Below are 16,472 nucleotides of genomic sequence, written 5' to 3' on the forward strand. Positions count from 1 at the left end.
GAGGAGGAGGGGACGGGAGGGAGGAAGGGAGGGAAGGAAGGGGAGGGAGGGGGCGGAGGGCCAGCGTTTCACATGAAGCCGGCCGGGCGCGGCGCGGGAGCGCGAGCGGCTCGAGCCAGCGCGGCTGGGAGCCGAGCGCCGGACGGCCCCAGTCCCGGCTCCCCGCCCCGCCCTCCCCTCGGCCCCCGCCCCGCCCCGCCCTCCCCTCGGCCCCCGCCCCTCCTCCCGCCTCAGCCTGACGCGCCAGGGGCCTGGCCGGCCGCCGCGCGTCAGCGCGCCCCTCCCTCAGCGGCGTTCCACGCCCCCTTCCGGCCGGGGGCGCGCGGGGCGGGGCGCGGCGAGCGCAGAGTGGAAAGGCCCGACCCCTGTCCCCCGCCCTCTGTCCCCTGTCCCCCGCCCTCTGTCCCCTATCCCCGGTACCCCGTCGCGGCCGGCGGAGCAGGCGAAATTTGGTTCCTTGTTGGTTAGTAATCTTTGCTTATTAACTTCTCCTCTCACCCCAAAAACAGAAGGAATGTGGAAAGGCCAAGTTTCACTCAACGCCCTTCTTCACTGCGTCCAAACTGAGTGTCTGCTTGGGCTCGCTGGAAGTTATTCTTCGAGGAGTCCAAAGAATTCTGTCCAAGAAATGGTGGAGAAAGATGGGAGAAAGAGGCGCGTAATTGGTATTTCTTGTCAAAATATCAGAACTGGAAAAGACTAAGCTTCGTGGAGTGCTCCTTTCACGCTTAAGAAAGTTATTTATTGTGGTCGTGTTATGTATGAAAGATTTAATTTGGAAATTCCACATTGAAATTAGACATAGAGAGGTGAAGGAAAATAGAGCAAGGAACAGCTGGGAAAAAGTAGAAATACTTGCTTGGATTTTGGTGCTACAAGATACAAATGATGTAAAGGTTTAGAACATTTTAAAAATGAGTTTGAGCAGTCCCTTTTGTTATTTTTAAAATCTTATTAGCAGAAAGACTATAAAATCCTATTCAACATCATATCCAAGATCCAGACAAACTTCCCAGAACCATCATAATATCATTCTGGGCCTTATACTGTGAAATATGAGAGGGAGCTAGAACAGGGATACTGGTATCTCATTGCCTTGCCATTTCACTATTTTTTCTTTGAATCTTAAAAAATTTTTTCTTTGAATCTGAAAAGCTTTCCAGCCTTCAAGAGTCCTATAGCAAAATGCAGCTAACAGTTTAATGGTCCTTCAAAATAGGCCAGTGTCTAGCTGCCTGTAGGAAAGGTGAGCAGGAAAGCAAGTGAGGGAGGTACCTGGAGAGAAGGCACTGAAAGGGCTGGTCAGAAGCCACACAGAACAAAGTATACTGTCTTCAGTTTCATTCAGGGCCCTGATGGACCCCACCCTACCCAGTTCCATCATTTCCACATGCTGTTGCTAACTCTCTATCCTAGCCTCTCATTTCATTCCTGTTCTTTCTGTCCAATACCTTAATGATCTTCAAGATCCAGCTGATCCAGAACTTTTCCTGGACTACATCTTTCCACCACCTCTGGTCACATCTTTTCCACAATTCCCTGGTATATAACTGAATGTCTGTCTCATTTATTTTGGGACTGAACTGTGCAGTAAATAATATGACTGGCTTCTGAGGGTATGTTTGACTTCCTAGGCAGACTGTAAATGGAGACTAAAGAACGTTATTCTATATTCTTCTTGCACACCTTACACTTTTAGTACAGTGCTAATCCCACAAGGAACATTGAGTTCTCTTGAGGTAAATTTTCTATGCTTTACATTCTTCAGAATGGACTGGCAAATGGATAAAATATTTACTTGCTTTATGTTGTTTCTCTATGGCCTATTACCTTTTACATAGTTTTGTTGTTTAAATACTTTAAGACAATAAAGAATTTTTGAGAATAATGAACCACATTTTATATTTAAAAACCAAACCACCAAGTCAAATGATAAAGAAAGTGGGAAAAATTGCCAGCAGGTAACATTAGAATAGAGTACAGCAATTCTTGAATCACCAATAGCACAATCATATGTTTTCTTCTACATGATAATTTTAATGTAAAATGTTGAGGATACAGAACTAATAAAGAAGGAAATCCTTGAAACAGTAAGCTATTTTGAAAAGTAAGGGGTTTTAATTGTATTCTCAACTTTGAGATTTTAGAAAACTGCCCAAGGTATTTAATTTATTCAGAAATGAATGCCATACTACACCTGAGGAGAGTCTAGTTGTTTGCTTGCTTCTGCAAGGATTTTTTTTTCTAAACAAGTACTGTATTGTAGACCTACTGCCAATCAACGTTGCAGAAGTTCTACATAAAGAATAATGTCTGAGTTACTAAAGCCTACAAGGTGGAGGAAGAAATACATTTATGTTAGACGTGGATAATCCCATCCAGCATGATGTAGTGGGAACAGTAGGGTCTTTGGTGTCAGACTGAAGTTTGAAATCAGTTTCTGTCTCTTTCTAGTTGTATGGCCTAGGGTAAGACAGCTAATATCTCTGGATATCACATTCCTCATCTGTGAAGTTGCAATCATGATAACTACCTTCCCAAGGTGATGTGAGGATTATATGAAATAAAGTGGTTGCTCAGTATAGCTCTAGGCATTATTATATCGCAGCAGACAAAAATCAGTTAATTTTATATGGGGGGATTATTCTTATAGTAAATGGCATCTGTCTTCATGCTTATGCAGCTGAATTTTTTAAATGGCATAAATTCAGGCTAGGACAGAAAACAGACTAGTTAAATTAGGCAATTTTAAGTGGTAAAAGCATATATCAAAAGTGAAACATTATGCTCAGTTTAATTAATTACTTATTTTTTGCTTTTCTAGGCCTTAACACATGCCTCCAAATTACAAAACAAGATTTACTACTAGGTAAGCTAAGGCATTTTGGTTCTAGTTAAGGTATTGTTTCTTTAGTCTTTACATAATTAAAAATTTTATTTTGTGCATCAAAATCTTAGTAATTAGGAATCTGATCAGAGAGTGGTATAGTGCTGCAGTTTAACAAATTGAAATATAAAATGCTACACTTTTTATTTAATCTGCCATTCTATTTACCTTACACCTCCCAGATCCCTTTTGTCTTAATAATAGAATTGCCTGGAGGAAAGAATTCTGTATAAAGTAAGTTTGGTAAACTCTGCATATTTTCACCTGCCCCAAGCCCATCCCAGTCGCAGTGAATGTTAAAGACTTGCGAAGTTTTCAAGATTTATTTTTTTAAAATAAAACTGTTTAACTTTGCTTAACCCAGCATTTCTAAAATTCATTTCGACATGTAATGTTTTGGGCCCCCTCAACATAACTGTTGAGATTTCCAGGGATACCAGTGGGATGATTTACAATAGGATAAAAGAGGATAAAAGGGAAATGTTACTGAATGAATGAATTCTTCAAAAACTTTCAAAGGTTTATTTACAAATCATGTAATTGAACTATGAGGAAAGGTGGTTAGTCTGACTTAGACTGATTTTTTGATATATTTCTTTGTCATTATTAACCATTAAAATATTTCTGGTTATTGTGTATATTTTAAAGTAATAAAATTAAATATTTAAGGTCTATAAACCGATTACCTATACTTTTGGGTTTTTCCACATTAGCAAAAACTCTTATTATACTAGTTCATTGTCCTCATAAGTAAGCATTAACATAGCAAAACCATCTATTTTGATTTCCTTCATTCTCCCAGGTACACATCGGAAGAAGCAGGTGTTAATACCACTGGAACTTTGCCTTGCAAATTATTTACATAATCTGGGTAAGTTTATATACTTTCTGATTTTGTGCATGCTAAAACTTGTCGTTTATCATTCATTTCACCGTTCCCAGATCACAATTTCTTCAGTTTGCCACATAGTGCTAAATTTACCCTCTCCATGGTAAAACGTTGTTAGCCTGCTTGTTTTCTTTTCAGTGGCTCAATTCTCTGGTGTTTCTGAGCAACAGGTGAGAATGGCTCATCTATTCTTCATCAACAATGGGTGAAGCAAGATTATATAACAGAATAAGCTTTATTTGGTCTGTTTCATAAATTCATGAAACAACTCAAAGGAGGTTTTGAAATCCTTATAACTGGACATAGTAACACATGGGAAAGCCAAAATGTTTTTAATTCATCTGTGAAGCTTTAATGCTCATGTTTAGATCAGTCCTTTTCTTCATTTTCTTTTCAGTCCTGCCCTAAAATATTGTTTTTAAAGGTCTCTGATATTTTGAATCATAAAAGCTTTGGAAAAGGTATATTTATTGATATCAGATGCTCAATCTATGCCACTTGATATAAAACGTTTTTCTGCGGTACACAACAAAACAAGAGGGAGTCATTATTGCATTTTCGAGTTTTAACACTACTTTTATATGATCAATTTATTGATACACGTTTTTTTCCTAATTTAAGATTAATTTCTAGCTCTTATGTTGCCTATATGATTCTTCCTATTTGAAGGCATTTAGAACTGTAAAAAAATGATTTCACTATGCATATATTTGGCATTATATATTTACATGTAAATCTCCCCTTCCACATTTTATGAGGATCAGAAAAAAGGTTGATAACTAGATGAACCACGTATCTATGTAATACGATGTATCTTTAAAAGCTTTAAAGGGTACAGACCTCATAAATGTTTTTTTAAAACACACCACACACACACACACACACACACACACACACACACACACACACACACACACAATGTCTTTTTAAAAAGTAATTCTGATGTGTTCCTGAACCTGAATAAATATAAACTGCACTGGCCTATCCCACCACATTTCCCCTCTCTAATCTCCATTCTGCAGCCCCTTCATGCCCATCTCAGAACAAACACAATCTGCATTCAGTACAGGACCGTTTACAAGTTCAATGGAGTTATTTTGGGTGAGTCATTGAAAACACAGTACAAAACCTTTCCTCACTCACCAGAAATGCATTTTTAAAATAAAGCCAAAGTGAACAAGGCTTGGCAAGTTTGAGGGTGGACAAAATGGGGAGAAAGCAGGGTTTCTGCCAGATTCAGACAGGATTCTGCTAAACCATTTTTGGCTATTCTTTACATTCAGCTCCACCAACTTTCCTTACCATCACTAACCAAAAAGTACAAGATTGAGCAGGTAGGCCGTCAAAACAAGGACACTCAATTTCCACCAGCACTGTATTGGTGGGCAGGGCCAGTAGATCCCTTAGAACTTAGTGACAGTTTTAAATCCCCCTTTGTGTCTCCCTTAATTCAGAAGCTATAAGATGTATCCACTTAATAATCTCTTTCCTCTGATTAAATCATTTTGGCAAACAAATAATGATTATAAGCAATTTTTAGAAAGTTGTGTATTAAGAAAATAAAGTTGTGTATAAATTCAGTAAGCAATCCTTTAAAATTGCTTTTAAAATAAGTGATGTTCTATGAAAGTTAATCCAATAATAAAATATTGAAGGAAATAACAGCTATAGAGACAGAAAATAATAAGCTAGTTCCTAAGAACTTTTTTTTTTTTTTTTTTGCGGTACACGGGCCTCTCACTGTTGTGGCCTCTCCTGTTGCGGGGCATAGACTCCGGACGCGCAGGCCCAGCGGCCATGGCTCACGGGCCCAGCCGCTCCATGGCATGTGGGATCCTCCCAGACTGGGGCACGAACCCGTGTTCCCTGCATCGGCAGGCGGACTCTCAACCACTGCGCCACCAGGGAAGCCCCCTAAGAACTTTTAAAATTGAATTAATATGTCTCTACAATGGCTTGATAAATTTGGGGTTTTAACATGCAGGTATTCAGGACTTAAGCATCAGTGTAGAGTCTTATTTATCTATCTATAAAATATATTACTCACCTTTTATCCTGCAGAGAACTTTCTAGCAGCAATACAAGTGATTACTCTTTCACAACCGGTTACAAATCAGTTGAGGCTCACATCTCATGAATGAGGAAAAACCTAGAATCAACAAGGAGACTTCCTTAACATATAATGGTAATTCTGAACTCTTTTGCTATAAAATTTGATAGTCCTTGAAAGTCATGTTTGACAAAGGTTGACCCAGCACATTACCGCATGTTAATTAATACACCCTGTAGGGGGACCTACTCTTAGAAGTGTTCTCTGTTCACAAAGAATTTATCGAAAAGTTGTGGGTACAAGCCAGGCTCTAGTGGATGTAATTATACAAGTATTCTTCTCGAACTCCCTGCAAATTATCAGTTTCCACAGTCAGGGTGACAATTGTTGGTTAAGAGGAATAAAAACTCTGTGTTTGAATGTTAATCTGGCTATGGAAGCACTAGGGTCATAATAAACAAACACGTATTTCCTGCTGTAGTTAAGAGCACAGCAAAGAACTCCGGTTTCCCACATTTGGGGGAATTTTTTTCCTTTTCTTTTGTGGGTAAACAATTGCTTTAAAATTATAAAATAAGTACTTAGCCTTCAAAGCTTATCTCTGCTATCTAAGAATGATTTTATTGTACTTAGTTGTATTGAAATATAATCTACATATGATCAAAAGTTAAAAGGACTAAACATCTATTGATGGGAACCCCAAACTAAGAACTTCTTCACAATCTTGTTTCAAAACAAACAGAAAAGTAAAGCAAATGCCATTAAAATTTCTTTGAGGCGAAAAAGTTTATTATTGCTGTTAGGTAGCATATTTGGCCTGGATTACATTAGGACTAATCAAACAGCTTAAAGTGGTGTTTGCTAACAGACGGTTATTAAATAAAAGAACTACAGGGTAAAGGTCAGCACACAGGTTGTTTTGCTTAATTTTTAAAAATTTCCCTGAGCCTACGTCTTTCCAATTTTTTTCTAAAACAAGTCAACTCAAGTTGGCACCTCAAAACCTTTAAACACTGTAATTAAAACCTTTAAACACTGTAATTACACTAGTGCTGATATTCAACTTGGAGAAATGCTGTTAGAAGAGCGATTATTTCAGTGGATCCAGGGTAATGATATTAAAAACGGATAGTTTTGATTGAGCACTTGCTTTGTTCCAGACACAGTATTTATACCTGGATTTATACCTGTCTCATTTAGTACAACTCTATAAGAGCTTATATTACTTTCACTTTACAGAAGGGAAACTGAGCTTCAGAGAGGTTAATACTTGCCCCAGGCCACATAGTAGTAAGGGGCAGAGTAGAACCAGGACTTTTCCCCTGCAAAGCCCATGCTCTTAGCCAAGATGTGTGACTGTCTTAGATACTCCAGGTCCGCTGTTAGAGAAACATTAGCAACCACTTACTGTCATCAAACTGAGGGGATTCTCCACTTACAGCTGATGGGCAGAGGGAATTCAAGGGAGGCGATTACCTACTAAGACTCCCTCATTTCACAAGGGAGGAGAACTAAGCTCAGAAATTTTAAGAAGCCTGCCTAAGGTCAGCCATCTTAGTGACAGAATTATTGAGGGACGAGAATCCATAACTCAACAGTCCTGCAAACACAAAGGCAAAGGTAGAAAAATTGTTTTTATCTCACCAAATCTTCTGAAAAACTCAGAGAATGTAAAAACAAAGATATGAGTATTCAGGTTTCTTACTAGCATGTAATATTACAGAAGTAAAGTTGATACTTCTGGCCCAAAATCTGTAGCTCCACCTATGCATATTTCTGGAGAGGACTCAAGGTTGGAGACAGTGAGAATCTCTGCAAACAAGTATGTTATTCAGGTTATGTTTGAGTCCTTCTAGGATAACATTCTGTTCTTTATTAGATGCAAAAGCCCAAGACTGTAACATCCCTGGCCCAGCCACATTCTTGCACTCAGAGGACTTTCTCAAAGGGAACAATGTTCCTGATCAAAAAGAGGGAGTTTTTGCTTCTCAACCTAAAATCTGGTCTTCCAAGCAAGCTTCACCTGCCCAGTATGGGACATGACGTTTTAAGATTTCACCTAAGAACTATTTTAAACTCTATGTTGAAGAGAAACAATATTCAGAAAGTTTTTCTAAAGGATAAACTTCAGTCACTACTGTGACTAACATATATGATATGTGAGTATTTCAATATATTATATTTACTCATGATTTAAAGCAGACCAGCAAAGAGCTGGGTGCCTTGATAGTATCAAATGATTTCCAAGAAGATGGTTTTTACAGAATTACTCTATGATTTGTGCAATGGCATCTGCCTATACTGATTCTTGATTTGAGCAGTGACATGAAATGAGATGTACCATCTCCAATAAAGAATCTTCCCACAGGTTGTTAAGTATATCGCCCCTGTATTCCCTTCAGGAGAAATATCTTTTCACAATATTTGTTCCAAGAAGAGTTAAAATTACCAGGACATTTTTGGTTAATCTCACGGGCACTGGGAGTTAGATAACTGACAGAGTTTCTCTTTTCACATTGGCAGCTAGAAAATTGAAAGCCAAATGTGTGGCTCACTCATGGTGGATGAGTAGGTCATCATGGAATGCATCTTAAACTTTATTCATGGCTCGATTCTGTCCCCACCCTTGTTTTTTTTCCTCTTTTTTCTTTCATTTCTTTTTTTTTTTTGTGGTATGCGGGCCTCTCACTGTTGTGGCCTCTCCCGTTGCGGAGCACAGGCTCTGAACGCGCAGGCTCAGCGGCCATGGCTCACGGGCCCAGCCGCTCCGCGGCATGTGGGATCTTCGCGGACCGGGGCACGAACCTGTGTCCCCTGCGTCGGCAGGCGGACTCTCAACCACTGCGCCACCCGGGAAGCCCCATTTATTTCTTTTTATCAAAATAAATTTTATAATTTTTGATATTTCTTTTCTGTAACATAACAAGGAATAGCTAAATAAAATATGTGAGAATCTTAAGCAAAATTATATGTTTACAAATATGTATTTTCAGAGAGGAACGTTAGGAGGGAAACAAAGATGTTCTATTAAATGACAATATTATGGCTAAATTTTTTTCTTTTATTTTTCAAACTTTTAAAAATCTTAATAATTGTATTTACAATTTAAGGATAAAAACTTATTTGAACTTTGAAAGCTCTAGGTATTCCAGATATAGAAGTGTGGGAAGTATGTGTCTGACCCCATGCAGTGTATTTTTCAGTTTGATTATGTTAAGGCAAGTGAGGAACTGTCATAGACTGAGGTTGAAATGGTAGGTGAGAGCCAAATTTTAAAGGCCTTGGTGTGCTATTTTAAGGGAGTGTATTACTGCCAGTGTGAAGTTGGAAGCAGCACTTTTTAACTAAAGTGCTTTACTGAAAGATAACTGTAACTATACAGTTGAAAGAATAGGGCATGGGAAAGCCTCAGGCAAGGGAACCAGGTAGGAGGCTTATTAGTTTGGTGGCAGGGGTTGGAGGACGGAGGTTTATAAAAACTTGAGTTAGACCAATGGAGATAAGGGCTGCAATCAGATTTGACAGATTAGAAGTGGGTGGGGAGGAGGAAATAGAATGATCCCCAGGTTTGCTTTGTACTTTAGGTAATGGATAGGTATTGGTGTCATTCAACATGATAGAGAATTTAGAATGATTAGGCATTAATTTGTTTGAGAGTAAGGAGAACAGAGAAGAAAGGAATTGAGTTCATTATTGGACATATTAGATATGAGGTACTTATAATACATATAAGAGATGTAGCCCCAAGCAGTCAGAAATACAATACAGGGACTTCCCTGGCGGTCCAGTGGTTAAGACTTTGCCTTCCAGTGCAGGGGGTATGGGTTCAATCCCCGGTCGGGGAGCTAAGATCCCACGTGCCTCGTGGCTGAAAAACCAAAACGTAAAACAGAAGCAATATTGTAACAAATTCAAAAAAGACTTTTAAAATGGTCCACATCAAAAAAAAAAAGAGAGAGAAATTACAGTACAAAGGTGGAACTCTGAATGAAAGTTTGGCTTAAATATTGTAAGGGTGTGTGTGTGTGTGTGCGTGTGTGTGTGTTTGGCATCATTAATATCAGACAGCCATTTTTTCTATATGATTCTGGTCAGCCTTCCTCCTATTTCCCAAGTAAGCTATTCTAAGCCTATTAAGGCAGTAGTCATCAATGACTTATAAAATGTCAAGTCTAGTGGATCCTTTCAGCTCTAATTTTATAGGTATCTTTATAGCTCTTGTCAGGATTGATTATGCCTCACATTTCTTTCTTGATCTTACATTTTACTACTTCCCAGTCTCCTTCACCGGCTTTCATTCTTTTACCAGTATAAACTATTAAGTTCATACACTGTCTCTGACTGAAATGAAGAAGATTAAAGGTGGAGGAGTTCTGGGAGAAATAAAAGTTTGTTCAGTGTGTTAAGTTTGAAAAGCCTGTTAGACATCTAAGTGTATATATTGAGTAAGCATTTGGATATATGAGTATAGAGTTCAAGGGGAAAATGTGGACTAGCACATAAGTTTAGGAGTCATCAGCATATAGGTGGTATCTAAAGCTCAAAAATTAGCTGGGGCCACCATGGGGGAATTGGTGAAGAATGTTACGAAGAGCTATCTAAGGATAGTGTCTTGGGGTACTTCACATTTTAGAGGCAGATAATTGAGAAGCATCCATCAGAGGAGGCTAAGAGAGATCAACTAGCAAGGTAGGAAGAGAACTGAAAGTGGTATCCAGAAGGCAACTGAAAAAAAAAAGGTTTTAAAGAAGAGGAAATGGTAAATTCTACCAACTTCCTGAGAAGTTGATTAAGATGAACACTGAGAATTGACCTCTGGATTTGGAAATCGAGATGTTATTGCTGACCTTGACAGTAATTGTGGTGGAATGGTGAAGAGTGAAGCCTTGATTGTAGTGGGAGTCTGTAGGGCTAATTCTTTTTAGAAGAGGGAAACAGGAAATAGCAGGGGTAGTCAAATGATAACAATTAATTCGTTATGGTAGAACAAAAGAGCAGGAAAGCCGTTATATAAATATACGAGCATTCAAGATCATGAATATCTATGTCTGGTTAAGGTTGGGAAAAAGCCAAGTTCTAAAGTTTTGATCCCTTGAAGTTTATTCCCACTTGATTTTAATATTAGACCTTCTTACAATTACTATCATTTCTGAGTAACATAGTCATGAAAGAGGTAAAGGTAGAAACAGGAAATGTAGGCATCTGATGAAGAGAAAGATGAAGATAGGAAAATAGCTAAAAGGAAATGTAGAGTTGAAGAAGGATTTTTGGTTATTTTTTGAGGGGAATGCATGGGAATTAAAACATGTTTACTGGTTAAAGAAAGGAACAAGTAGACAGAGAAAGGTTAAATATACACAAAAGGTTAGGTATTTGAAGGGAGGAAACTTAATTTTAGCAGGTGATTTCTTTCTTTTAGATTGGAAAGAGATATAAATGCACCAATGTAGTTAAATTTCTAGGATAAGATAATTTAAAGGAATTCACACCTACTGTCCTATATGTACTCTGAGAATGAGGCCAGATCATCTGTTGAAGTGATGGAGAGTGAGCTTTTTGGAGAATTAAAGAGAGTGAAGTTTTGAAATAGCTGTTATTAAAAATGGAATAAAAACTACAAGGGAGAAGTAGAATACTTGTTTATTTAACAGTTACATACCTCTCTAAGCACCTTATAAATATTAGCTCATTTATTCATCATAGCATCTCTATGAGATGTGTTCAGTTATTATTACCTTCTTACAGATGAAGAAAATGAGGCACAAAGTGGTCACGCTGTTTTGCTAAGGGCACCCAGCTAGTAAGTGGAGGAACCAGGAACTGAGCTTTGGTGGTCAGGCTCCAGAGTCCATGCTCTTAACCACTTTACAATGCTGATGGCAATGATATAACTTTATTTGGCAGGCTTAGGTACGTAGGTGTGGAATTTCAAGAGACAAAAGTTTAGATTCCTCCAGGAGAGGAGCTCAGAGCTTGAGTGTGATGATAGTAGAGACATTAGTTGGTGAGATAAACCACAGAATGCAGACTGGATGGAAGAGGTAGGGCAGAGGATAAAGAAGCAGGGTCATAGAGGGGCTCAGAGACTTGAATCTTTGCTGTTTTCCTAAGGTTTTAGATTCTTTATGAGCCAAAGAGTTAGTTTGCTAGAAGTAAAGAATAGGGATAGTTGGAAGAAGCAGGAACTCAGATTAAGACAGTATGATTATGAAATGTAATTAAGAGAGATGAGTTTCTGGGGAAGACAAGGTAGCACTGGGGTATAGCACTGGTAGTAGATCACTGAGATCCAAAGGAGTTAAAAGGCCTGAGCAGCAGAGGAGGTCAAGAAATAATGAGTTCAGGGTGTTGGGTGGGGCATCTCTATAAATATTGAAGTCACATATGAATCACTCAAGATGACACAGGAAACAGGGTGGAGAAAATGGCTGCAGAAACCAGCAATTTGCAATGTGAGTTTGATGAGGGAATGAGAGATGGCGTAAGATGAGAGATCAGGCTGACATAATGAACAGACTCCAGACAGTGGAGTCATACAGGCCAACCAACGTTTCTTGTAGCCACCTGCTTCTGTGAGTGTGATAGGGAAGCCAAAATGGCCATTCCATCAAGATGTGTAAACTGGCAGCATTCCTGAAGAGATTTTTAAAGGGGTTGAACTTTTGAAACAATTAAAGCCTTAAATTACCTTAGAGGTCCAACACATTAGCAAAGTAAATATTAGCACAGTTAATCTAGCCCATATAAAACCATTATCACATAAGTACAAATAGGGCTCCAAGGATATGGATATGTTTTAAAAGGTGGGAAACTGGAAGGAGGAAGGGAACACAGGAAATTGAGGTTTTGGCCATGGGTAATGTGAACAGCTAATATAAAGGAGAAGGAGCCAGCAACCATGTACATGGAGAACCTCTAACATGTGCCCTAAGAATGATGTAGAAAAGGGGAAATGTGCAAACGAGCTATCTCCTTCTCTTAGTTCAGAATACTTAATAAAAATTATGTTAATAATTTCATATGCATTGATGTGTGCTTTCCCTGTTCTAACAATGTTAAGAGCCTCAGAAACAAAAAATAAATGTTTATAGAAAAAAATCCTATCCCTGAATCAGAAGGCAGGCTAAATTACATACTGTTATAGAACTAACTACTTAATATTAGAGGAAATTATGTTTTAGTCAACAAAAATTCAGATTTGCCTTGGTAACCTATACTGTTGGTTACCTGCCAAACCATCACTGCTCCATCTTCTTCCTTACCAGCAGAATCCTTTTTATGCCACTGGATATTAGCATCTACACATAATACTAAGAGGTCCTATAATAACTAATATTTTCTGAACTAGAATAGGTCTTAGAGAACATCCAATCCACTAAACTGTGCAGAGGGAGACATGGTGAAAAGCAATAATTCAACAACTCTGACATGGAGTTTCTTGAGTTATGAATACGAATTAGAATGAAGTCCTTTATCCATATAAATGCATAGTTTTGATTCTTAATATCCCCAAAGTACAAAATAACCTCCAGCAAAAGAAAACAAGATAAATGATGGAAAATTTCTGAATGATTATAATCACAGGCTGTGTGGCCCTGGAAGTACCAAAAGTTCTGAATTTTCTATCCATTTCCAAAGATTTATCAAAGGGCCAAATTAGTTTATGAATGCTCTTAAAGTTCTATTTTCTACCATGAGTACAATCACAGTGATTCAAAACCAGTGTAAGTTTTACCTGAACCAACCTTGCCCGGTCAGTGTGGAAATGGCTTAAGCTGACAGGTGCTTTTTACATGGCGATATACATTTGTGTGCATGTATGCACAGGTCTGCGTGTGTGCATGTCTGTGAATGTGTATGTGTCCTTATGCTTGTGAGCCATCCAGAGGTTATTACATCAAGAAGCCTCTGCTCTTTCCCCAACACCCATCCTCAAGGCAGGTCCACCCACACAATACCAGAGCGGGTGAAGTCAATTTTACTAAGATTTACAAGTCTGGAAAATGGAGGAGGACTACCAAGGAGAAGATTATAATCAACATTGTTATCTGGCATATCAGTACTCTTCAAAATTATGCTCTTATCTGAAACTAGCCATCTCATCACTCTTCTCCCCTCCCTTTCTTAACACGGTTTTATTTAAATGCAATTCTGCTCTCTTTCCAAGCTTGCCTTCTAAGAAAAACTAAAACACTGCATTATAGAAGCCACTCATTTTAGAAAACTGTCCAGTTACCACTATTCTCAGTCAAACATACCCTTTGATGGACTTCCCATGCACACCCCTCAATAAGAATATCAAAGTATCCAGCAAAACCAGGTAATTCCCAAGAAGGAAAATTTTTTTCTCCTTAGAAAAATAATTTTCTCCATATCAGACTTTAGCAAAGGAGAACCATGGCACATGCATGCATAGCCACACACCTCCATAGTGGACTTGGTAAAAGAAAAAGAAAAGAAGAATGGAAACATTTAACATTCAGTTGGGTGGTCCAAAGACACTGGAGATTGAAGAAATATATTTAGAAGTTAAAAATATTTTTGTAGGATAATTTTCATTTGAGATTGATTTTAACCTATATAACAGATGTGTTGCTTATAAAAAATGATGGTTTATCTGCTTCTGCCTAAAAATTAATAGTCATACAATATAGGGACCATTCATTGGATTGACCTTGGAAGGATATTTCTAGTCCATTGATTCTTCCTTTATATTATTCATTTATGCTAGGTAAAATTTTGTCTCCATGTCTTGCATAATGAAGAAACAGAAATAAAAGCTATAAATGGAAAAGAACACTTCTCCAGGGTCATTTAATTCAAATCTTTTTAAGGGAAGTTGTTTCTTCAGTTTTAATTATCTTCAGTTTTAATTATCTAGTAATAGTAATTATCTTGTTTTTCTACTATATCCAATAGTATTTCTACTCTACGAGAAACAAGTTTATTTCGAATATCATTTCTCAAACACATAGCGCTTACCATTAAGCAAAATTTCTTAATTTATTTTACAAATTATTTAAAAGGGATGACAAAAATTTTAAATTATGCATATTACATAAATATGACATGAAAGATATGGATTAGGTCATGGTATACACTTCCTAAGCTTTTTTTCCCCAGACAACAGAGTTGTGAGAGCAGTATAAAATGTCCATGTGTGTCTCCTATTGCGTATGTGATTTTAAATCTCTAAAAACAATCTAGCATCTTTTGAAGTACCACCTACATTTTTTCCACCACCTGTAATTTAACACAATAAAAGAAACTTCCTTGAATGTTCAAAATGCACTGCCAGCCTGCTAGCACCAAAGCACATCTTCTGTTGAGTACCAAAGGTAGTACCATATTGCCCTTATGCATACTTTAAATGTACAGTCCTCAATTACCTTCCAGGGGCTTCTTCAATAAAACCCCATTTTACCAATTCAAGCTCATATCCCACTGACACAAACAGTCCTCTCCGTTTGGTTGTATCTTCTTTCTCTTCAATAAACATGATTTTCCCCCCCTTCATCTCTGTTGTTCTTGCCACCAGGAATGCCATCTCCCTTATCTTCTACTCTTACTTGAGTGCCTCTTTTCCAGAAAGCTCTTCCTGAGTCTTTTAGTCCATATGGTGCTCTTACTGTCATTTAACTTTCCATTGTTCTGATTTCTGTTAACTAGTTTATTCTTATGCTTTTCTGTAAGCCTCACTTTTTCTTGCATTCTGAAACACATTGGAAGTTTCTCTACCAAACTTTGTTTATTCATTGTTCATTTTTGTACAATTCAAATTTCTAGAAACACTAAGTCAACAACCGATGTACAAGAAAAAAAATAATAAAATAGGGCTTTACTTGTACAAAAAAACTACATTCAGGATCCCTTTTCCCTTATTTTGGAATGCAATTTCTAAGTGTTTCTCATGCTGGCTACTAACAGGGACGTCATTTCAAATTTGGGTCTGATATTCCCCCTCTTCCTTATGGTGCACAAGGTAATACAGTGGTTTTCAGATTTGTTTTTTAGGGACAGAGTTTTTTCTTCAAACTCATTCTTACCTAGAATTTCAAATATGTAAAAGAGGTGCAGCAGAATAACCCTTATTAAAGAGAGTGCAGTGTGTGAGGGAAAAGTGAGGGGTCCTGCCTGCTTAGCCCTTCTACAGCCCCACCAGTAGCTCCTAGGGCTCCTTGGAGGAATTCTGGAGGCACCATGTAGAAACAGGAGAAAAGCTGACCTTGGCTCTGCTCTCTTTTCTCTGTTCAGGCTTGCGCTTGAGTCTCCTCAACCTTAAAAACAATGAACTTGATCATCAGAGACCCTTCGTATAAACCACAAAGCCTCATAATGCAAGCAGTACTCAAGTGAATCAAAAAAGATTCACACCTAGACTATTTTGGTGTTCTATTGTTGTATTGAGTCAATATTTTTAGAAACTTTCTTTTGAAAAAAATTGCTTGATGTTTGATAAAAATTAGTATCGAGGATTGATTAAAGATTTGAACAATTTGGGGGGAGTTATTTAGATTCTGGTTTGTGAGTACCTTTTATTGTCAGTAAATTTCAGTTTTGAAAATTCTACTTTGAGTTAGCATTTCAAAAAAAAGAAACCAAAGTTTGTATTCAACATTCACAACTTCTAATCTTCTGTATTCCTT

General features: G+C 37.9%; 1 long non-coding RNA gene across 1 annotated transcript in view; it reads left to right on the forward strand.

Moving 5' to 3' along the window:
- Window positions 1–3,687: 3,687 nt before the first annotated feature.
- LOC309825299 overlaps window positions 3,688–16,472 on the forward strand; it is a 73,410-nt gene continuing 60,625 nt past the window's right edge. The window contains exon 1 of the long non-coding RNA XR_014297017.1: window positions 3,688–3,758. This is a non-coding gene — a long non-coding RNA (uncharacterized lncRNA). The remainder of the gene's footprint in view (window positions 3,759–16,472) is intronic.

This window comes from Grampus griseus, assembly GCF_964374135.1.
Source record: "Grampus griseus genome assembly, chromosome: 7".
Classification (NCBI taxonomy): domain Eukaryota; kingdom Metazoa; phylum Chordata; class Mammalia; order Artiodactyla; family Delphinidae; genus Grampus; species Grampus griseus.